Here is a 9,129-nt window from a genome sequence, read left to right as displayed (position 1 = left end):
GCTCCGCGCCATGCATGATGGTGAAGTGGCTACGTTGTCTGGGGTACAAACCTGGGGTTCATCTCCTGGCACCAGGCAGATTTAGGACAGGGACACACACGAGGAGTTTAGGAGTGGAGGTTTAATAGTCGAAAGAAAGAGAAAAAAAAGAGAAAGGAAAACAGCAGAGAGGAAAAAGTCTGGTCGGCTGTGAATGTGCTGGATTTTTTAGTCTGGCTTGGGGAGGCGGTGTCTGATTTACATATGGCTCACAGATTGATTCGATCAGGTATGACGTTTACATGATGCGCAGAAAAGGCTGGGGACCCCACCCTAATCTTATTATGCAAATGAGCTTTCCAGTTGACGGGGCCATCTTGTCTTCTCCTTATTATACACTTGGCTGACGAAGAGAAGGGAAGATGGAGCCGCCATCTTGAACATGATTGGCATAACTGTCAGCATGTACGTTCTGCAGCTCGATTTTACAGGGTGCTCTTTGTTAGAAGGAGAATAATTTGGGGCTGCTTTTCATTAAAAAGAAAACTTTACTGAGGACTTCCTACCCTCACTATCTGCCTGAGTAATTTCTTCTTAACTACAGTATCATTGGGACCTGGCAGTAGGTAAGGTAGGAAAGTAGAGGGCATTGAATGTCATTCTTAAAAATGTTGACTGTGTCTCTGGGAAATAGAGTCACTAAAGAATGCAAAGAATGAAAATAATGCAATCACCTTCTCATTTAGGAAGCTATTTTAGGCCAGGGGTGGTGGCTCATGCCTGTAATCCCAGCACTTTGGGAGGCCGAGGCAGGCAGATCTCCTGAGGTCAGGAGTTCAAGACCAACCTGGCTAACATGGTGAAACCCTGTCTCCACTAAAAATACGAAAAAAATTATCTGGGTGTGGTGGCAGGCACCTGTAATCCCAGCTACTCGGGAGACTGAGGCAGGAGAATGGCTTGAACCCGGGAGGTGGAGGTGGAGGTGAGCTGATATAGCGCTATTGCACTGCAGCCTGGGCAACAAGAGTGAAACTCCATCTCAAAAAAAGAAAAAGAAAGCTATCTTTTGAAGGTGGGAGGTAGAGTTGGAGACAATGTCATGGATCTGAACTGAGGCAACAGAAATGTTGATAGACAATGAGTGGAAAAACTGCAATGGCATTAACAGGGTTTATTTGCTTATGGGTTATAGAAGAATAAGCTTTAAAAAGAAGGGCTAGAAAATGATGCCTAGACCTCTTGCTTGGATGAAAGGTTTGAAAGGATCCGCCAATGGTAGAAAAAGAAGGAAGGTTTGCAGTGGAGTGGGCGAGGTGGGGAGAAAGAGACTGAAGAGCAATTTGGACATGGTAACATGCTTACGGAGCATTCAGGTGGAGATTTGTAATTGAAGATTGATTTATGGGACTGCACCTCAGTAAAGAGATCTGAGCTGGACATAAGTGGATTACTAATTTGTAATCATCCTCACTGAATTTTCTTTCAAGAATGATGATTGATTATGCTTAGTTTTTCATACAATTTAACACAACTTATTATGCGTATCTCATAGCGCCCCATCTGTGCCCTCTGCCACTGCAACAACTGGGCCATTCATTTCAAGGCTCTGTGTCAACTGCTTTGCCCATCTTCCCCAGAGCACTTCTCAGATAGGTCAGTCATGTAAATGTGTTTGCCTGATTATCTTTCAACTGCCTCTTTCCTTCTGCTTTCTTGGCCCATTGAGGTAGCTCCCATTGGTCAGGCATAAATCCATAGCTTATCCTGTTTCCTTTTTTTCATTCTGGAAAAGCCTCTTGGCATGTTTCAAAAATTGTGACTCATAGTGAAAAAGGGTTTTGTTTTGTTAGTTTTGTTTTGTTTTGAAGAGACACTGTCTTTTGAGTTTATCAAACTTGATTCTGTTTTCCATCCCTTAACATGTATGGGGCATGTAAAGAGTAAAAGAGAACAAGGAAACACTCATGAATCTTGACAGTACCTGTGATATGGTCTGTATATTTGGCCCTGACCAGCTCTCATGTTGAATTGTTATCCCCATTGCTGGAGGTGGGCCTGGTGGGAGGTGTTTGGATCATGGGGGTGGATCCCTCACAGAATCCCTTCCACTCTCTTTGTGATAGTGAGTTCTCAAGAGATCTGATCATGTAACAGTGTGTGGGACCTCCCCTCCACACTCACTCTCTTGCTCCTGCTTTCGCCATGTGGCACACCTGCTCCCCTTTTGCATTCTATGATGATTATAAACTTCCTGAGGCCTCCCCAGAAGCTGAGAGGATGCCGGCACCATGTTTCCTGTAAATCTTGTAGAAGTGTGAGCCAATTAAACCTATTTTCTTTATAAATTACCTAGTCTCAAGTATTTCTTTATAAAAATGCAAGAACAGTCTAATACATCCCGCAATAGCTGAAACCTATAAACACAGAGAGTCAAGTTTATGTAACTTGGATCCAGTTACTTTTACAGTGTAGAGCAGCCAATTTGAGAAGTGATTCCAGGAGCAGACAGTTGGATTCAGGCTGTCACTATTGAGCTTTCCTACACAGATACAAATGCCCCTGATGCTTACATCTTTCAGACTAAAAGGCTACTCAGTATGACTCATGAAAGGACATTAACTAGTACCTCTGCTTTACACTTGGTCTTTGGACCACTGCAATTCAAAATAATCATTTATTCTCCTCTTCAGCTCGTCAATAATTAGCACATCCCTTCAAGTTATGTATATAAAAAAGAGAATGATTATATAAAATCAAAGCAGAACTGTGCCCTTTAATGCCATTCTGATTAAACCTTTCTTTCTGGGAGAGCAGAGGAGAGGAATCAAAGAATATAAGTTTACTGTTGTGCTTAAAATGAAGAGGTACAGTTCAAATTCTATCTTAGGAAGCTGAAATTCAAAAGCTGAATTTAAAGAATTGATTTCAAAGCAGATAACTTTCCATTGAAATAATGGTCTTCACACTAGTTAAAAATATTTTCAAAGTCCCATTTATTTGTATTTGAAAATGTAAAAATATCAGAGGGAAAAGAACTTGAAAATTACTGATTGGCCAAACCACCTAGCCTATTATTGCTATCCATCCACTCCCACCAAAGGATTTGAGTACATCCCATGCTGGGAATTTTGTTGCTTATAAGATCAGAACATATTTGAAACTTTTGACTCCTAGAAATGTCTTTCTTCTATTTAACTAAAATCTATACTTGCACACTCCACATGTTTGTCTTATTTCTGTTTCTTTATGAACACAACACCTTTTTGTGAAATTCATATTTGGTATTATGTATCAAAACTGCTTAATAATCTTAGAAATGTGAAGGTGTTTCTTTTCAGTCAATTCTGTCACATTTTATTGTGTTAAGACACAAAATATTTTGACCTTTAAGAGTAACGTCCAGAAGATATCCAATTATTATTGCAATGCCTAGAAAAACACAGAGGTGTATTAGATATACATAAAATACATAGAAAAATGAGAAAATATGAAGCTGAGTCAGAAAAAGTATTGAATGTAAGAGAGAGAAAAATGAGTAGGTGGACCATTGATTGAACGTGCAGTGGAAAATCTGCAGCAAGTCAGTAACTATGTTTTATTGTAATTATGTTTTCATGATAATGTGAAGAAAAAGGAAAGATGCTGAAAGTCTGTCTCAATATGATAAGGCTAAGTAAGAGGATTTAATTTAAGGTAAGATCACTTAAATATTCTGCTTAATAGGCACCAATCTTTTTAAAGTGCTTTACATATGTTAATTCATTTAATCGTCACAGCAATCCCACAAGGCAGGTTCTGTTATTATTCCTTTTTAAAGATCAGGAAAATGAGATATATAATGTTAATAACTTGTCCAAGGTTATACAGCAGGTGAGTGACAAAATGAGGTTCTAAGTCCTGGCATTCCCCTTAAAAGGCCATGGTTTTTAATTACTGTGAGTCAGTGAGATCGACTCTGCCGGTGGCAGCTATTGCAGTTCCCGATAATGAGGAAGTATGGTGTCTTGAAGGTGGAGATAGATTGTTTATGCTCTTGAAGTCTAGAGGCAGCATTTTTGAAGAATCCTGGTCAGAACTTTTATAAGATTAGACCACGATGAGTTCATAGTTAGGGTAATGGTGTAATTAATTGTCCCAAATAGGGCATTTTTGAGGGTGAATAGGACATATTGAAAATTAAATTAGACTAAAGATACCAAGAACTTTTCCTGGCAAATCAGGATAAATAAATATAAAACATTTTCCCAGAATTCATATATTATAGAGCAAGACCCCATCAAATAAATTAAAGTTCCTGACGTTAAGAAGAATTAGGACTAAGAGGCAGATGTTTTTTCCATTGATGTGATTTTTTTTCCTCTGTCATTTATCTTCTGTAAAACAGTAACATTTACCTTACATCAGCTCATGCATTTGAAAAAGGGCATATCAACATTGAAATACAATAGGCTGGCATAAGCTCTGAAATGTGCTTGCCATCAGAGAAACTGGTGGTTTTTCCCCGAGGCAGATTTTGAGTTGTTTTTAAACATTACCATGGCTGTAACCTTGGGTCATTTATCTTCTTACATTCTACCTTGTCATTTGAACATCCATCCACCTATGCATTCACATCCAATTTGAGTTTTGTCTGCCTCTAGAGTCACAGGAATTGTGCTTTGCAAAGCACAGTTTTCATCATTATAAGCAAAGATCATCTCCCCTTTCTCCCCCTCCCCCCAACAATGGTCATCAGATAATAGGAATTTTGTTAAAGTCATCTGGTGGTGCATTTTAAGTCACTAGTTATATTTAACATAACAGAAAAAACAATACTCAGGATAAATTTCTACAGATTCATGAATGATTAACAAAAATAAACAATAAGGGAAATTTAGAATGATCAGGCTACAGGTCAAATGTTGAAAGGAAAACGTACCGCTGTCTCTTATTTCCCTTTTTAAGACTGCTGGAAATTGACTGGTAGGTGCTTCTTCTTTTGTGCCCTTACCAATTTTGCTTCATTTTATTCATGGTAATCCATTCTAAAAATTCCACGTTAGGGATGAATGCACCTCACTAAGCACCATATGCTATTGGAGGAAAAGGAGAGTCCACATAGCAACCTAGAATCCCCAGGGAGGAAAGGCATGCAGGGAGAATCCTTGTTAGATGATGGTGCTGTGTTTTTCTGCTTAGTATATGCAGATGATCAATATTAAAGACAAAATCATTACAGGAACAATGATGAATTTTAATTACACATTCTGGATACAAATACAGTACTTCATCAGATATGTGACTGGCAAATATTTCCTCCAACCCTATAGCTTGTCTTTTTATTCTAAACAGTGTCTTTAACAGAGAAAACATTTGTAATTTGATATAACTTGAGTAAATTTTGGTAATTCGTGGGGTTTTCTGTTTGTTTATTTTTTAGACAAAGTCTCACTCACTGTCACCCAGGCTAGAGTGCAGTGGTGTAATCTCAACTCACTGCAATCTCCAATTCCCGGGTTCAGGTGATTCCCTGGTCTCAGCCTCCTGAGTATCTGGGACTACAGGTGCACACCACCACGTCAGGCTAATTTTTGTATTTTTAGTAGAGATGGGGTTTCATCATATTGACCAGGCTGTTCTCCAACTCCTGGGCTCAAGTGATCCACCCATCTCTGCTCCCCACAGTGCCGGGATTACAGGTGTGAACCACCATGCCCTGCCAAGTTTGTGAAGTTTGTGTTTTTTTGAGAAACTGGTTCATTTTATCAAAGTTGTCAAATTTATATGTGCAGAGGCGCTCACAGTGTTCTTATTACTTGAAGCTGAGTCAGCAAAAGTAAACCATTAAATGTATGAAAGAGGAAAATGAGTAGGTGGCCCATAGATTGAGTGTGATGGGTCTTTCATTGTCTGCTTTGTCTGTAGTGACATTGTCCTTTCATTCCTGATATTAGTAATGTGCCTTCTCTTCTCAGTTAGAACAAAAAGACTTTATTTATTATTTCAAATAACCGTATTAATTTCACTGATTTTCAGCACTCCTTTGAGTGTTGAGTTGCCTCTGCCAATCCTGAGCCAAAACAGGAGGTCTTCTCTGAAACTCTGTGCCACAGTGCTCGCCTCTGAGTTTCAGGCTGTGTTGAGTTCAGGTGGGAGATATTAGAGACAGAAAGAGATAGAAAGAGAGGGGCAGAAAGAAGGAGAAAGAAAATGGTAAGCTCATTTACAGTTTAATGGCTTCAAAGTCTGATGTTCTTCTGCAATTTGCTTGCTGGTATTTACATTACAATCTTCAAAGAGTTTCTCCAGGCTGCATACGATCCAGGTTTTATGACTGCATTCACTGGGAGATCAAGTGTGAAGCACACTCATTCCATCTCACCCAGAATGGGAATATGGCAGTAGTTTTTTAGTACCTATTTTCTACTGTACACACTAAGCTTTGTACCCATTATTGAGCAATAAGAAGAATCTCACAAGAAGCCTTATGTCATTGGTTGTCTGTTGGGATAGGACTGTAATAACAAGAAAATAAAACCTTGTGAGAGGGACTTAGAGCCTTAAATGTCCATTTCTCAGTTTTGGTTGAAATGACCTCCATTGCTCTTGCATGCATGCTTTTCTATCCTCTGTGTATATCTTGTGAGATACTTTTTTAAAGAATTTTGTTTTAATAAAATATCAAACCTAAAGACAAGTTCTGAGAATAAGATAAAAAATTCTCAACTGCCATTTACTTCAACTTAGCAAATGTTAACTTTTTTTTCCTCTTTTTCTCATTGTATTCAATGGATTATACTCGTTACTCATGGCTTATTTCAATGTTCAAGTTTTTCTTAATCCAGAGTGAACCCCATCATCCTGAAACTTTTTTCATTTTTGACATATTATTATTTTTTATTACATTCTCACTTTCTGACGATCAGAATATCACATGTACCCTGTAAATAGGCAGAACTATCCTATATCGTTTTTTTAAAATGTCCCAGTTCCTAGAACTGAAATAAATCCTTTCTCCAGGGGGCTAAGACTTCTCTCAGAAGGAAATGTTATCTGGAAACCAAGATATGAGTGTACATATTGTTACTGGGGGATCCCATTCAATTTTTTTTTTTTTCTACATCAGATTAAACCTGGCTTGAAGCTTCCGTGACTAAATTTGAGAAAAACCAACTTTGGTTTATTTAGTGAACTTTGGTGACTTTCTCTTCTTCAATGGGCTTTTACCCTGGGGCTCATGCAGCCTGGGTCATAAAGGGAGAGCCCTGTGGCTCCTGTCATGATGGCCACTGCTGTTCTTCCTCATTGTGCAGATCCAAGTGGCCCAACACATCGGGCTGCCTTGCTAGCAGCCTCATCCCTCCTGGGCTGAGCTCAGCTCTGGAGACCTATGTTGACGTTTTAATGCTGGGGTCCCCCGGGCCCGGTGCTTACACACCCATGCTGCCGTCCCCACCCTGGGCTGCTGCAGGAAGGCAGGCTCCAAAGCCCTGGGACTTGCTAGACCTGTTCCTAAGGCTTTTTAGCAGGCAGAGCAAGGGGGAAAAATATACACACTCATATACACAAATATATATGTTTCTATGTGCACACATTTACCTATCAAAACCACGACTTCATTCTCAATCTCACCAAGGACAGTCAGTTCCACTCTAACACACTACCATTTATTCTCATCCTTTTCCTGTCCATACCTTTCCAGCTGTGAAAACTCTCAATAATCTACTTGCTCAATCCTAAGAATTACTCACCAGTAAAATTGTGAAAAACAACCTAGACACAGGAGTTCAAATTAAGTTAAAAGCTCTCTCTTCCTTTAATCTAGGAGATACACTTTGTTCAAAAATTATTTGGGTTAATTGTTCTTTCATCACTTGTGTGTGATTGCTACTCAATTGAAATACAATTATGCCCATTTGTTTCTCTTTGTATTACATTTTGGTTCTATTTTTTCCCATTATTCTTGCTTTGTTTTTGTTAATATTTTTGTGGTGCTGTTGTTTTGCTTTGTGTATCTAAAAATATTAATCTAACTCCAAATGTCAAAACTCTACAAAAAGGTGTATTCAGAGAGATATACTCCATCTCTATCACCTAGTCCCTCTAGGAAAAAAAATTTCAATAATTTCTGTATATATTCCCTGTTTTTCTTTTTTATAAAGATAAGCATGTGTGTGTGTACAAATATCTATATTTAATACATATGATATATATTAATTAAATATATTTAATAAATAAATATAATTATAATTCAAATAATAATTTAAATATAATTAAATATGTTTAACAAATACATTCTATAATATACATTACATTTAAATTGTTATTTTAATAGTAATTTCTTTTATGAAATAAATATTTTAAAGATTTATTAAATTATATTTAAATTATTATTGTATTTAATTATTATCAAATATATAAACATATATAGTAAATATATATTTAATGTGCATTTATTATATAATTAATATATGCATATATTTTGTAAATACTTTTTTTAATGTTTGCTTTTACCATTTAACAACCTATTGTGTATATCATTCCACTTGAGTTCATAGAGATATTCCTCAATCTTTATTACATCTGCATATTTCATTGACAGATATACCACAATTTATTCAAATACTTTCCTATGTATATGGACATTTACGTTGGTTCCAGTATTTGCCATACAAAAGTTTGATATTTTACTTTAATGCAACCAAATTTGTTGATTTCATTGCTCCTGGGTTTTGAATCCAAATTAGAGATATATTTTCTCTCAACCACAGTATTGATGGATACACACATATTTTCTTCTTGTACTTTTACTGGATCACTTTATTTCTCTTTCTAGCTATCTGATCCACTTAGAGCAGGGTTTCTTAACCTTGATGCTGCTAATATTTGAGGCAGGATGACCTTTGTTGTAGGGCTTATTCTGTGCATTATATTAATAGAATTTTATCAGTGTCTCCAGCCTTTACCCATAAGATGGTGGTAGCATCCCTCAGTTATAAAAATGTCTGCAGACATCACCATGTCCCTATGGAGGAAGACAGACAAAATGGCCCGTGTGAGAGCCACTGATTCGGAGTCTACATACTGTTTTAGTTGCAGACTGTTGTTCTATGTTTAAATACCTAGAAGGATTAGTAGTCCATTGTGATTTTTCCTTTCCAAAGGTTT

General features: G+C 37.5%; 1 long non-coding RNA gene across 1 annotated transcript in view; it reads left to right on the top strand.

Annotated features, from left to right (window-relative positions):
• Window positions 1-355: 355 nt before the first annotated feature.
• Window positions 356-9,129, top strand: part of LOC116274535 — a 32,346-nt gene continuing 23,572 nt past the window's right edge. The window contains exon 1 of the long non-coding RNA XR_004183281.1: window positions 356-444. This is a non-coding gene — a long non-coding RNA (uncharacterized LOC116274535). The remainder of the gene's footprint in view (window positions 445-9,129) is intronic.

Source organism: Papio anubis, chromosome 4, assembly GCF_008728515.1.
Source record: "Papio anubis isolate 15944 chromosome 4, Panubis1.0, whole genome shotgun sequence".
NCBI classification, from domain to species: Eukaryota; Metazoa; Chordata; class Mammalia; order Primates; family Cercopithecidae; genus Papio; species Papio anubis.
This window is presented reverse-complemented; position numbering and strand designations above follow the sequence as displayed.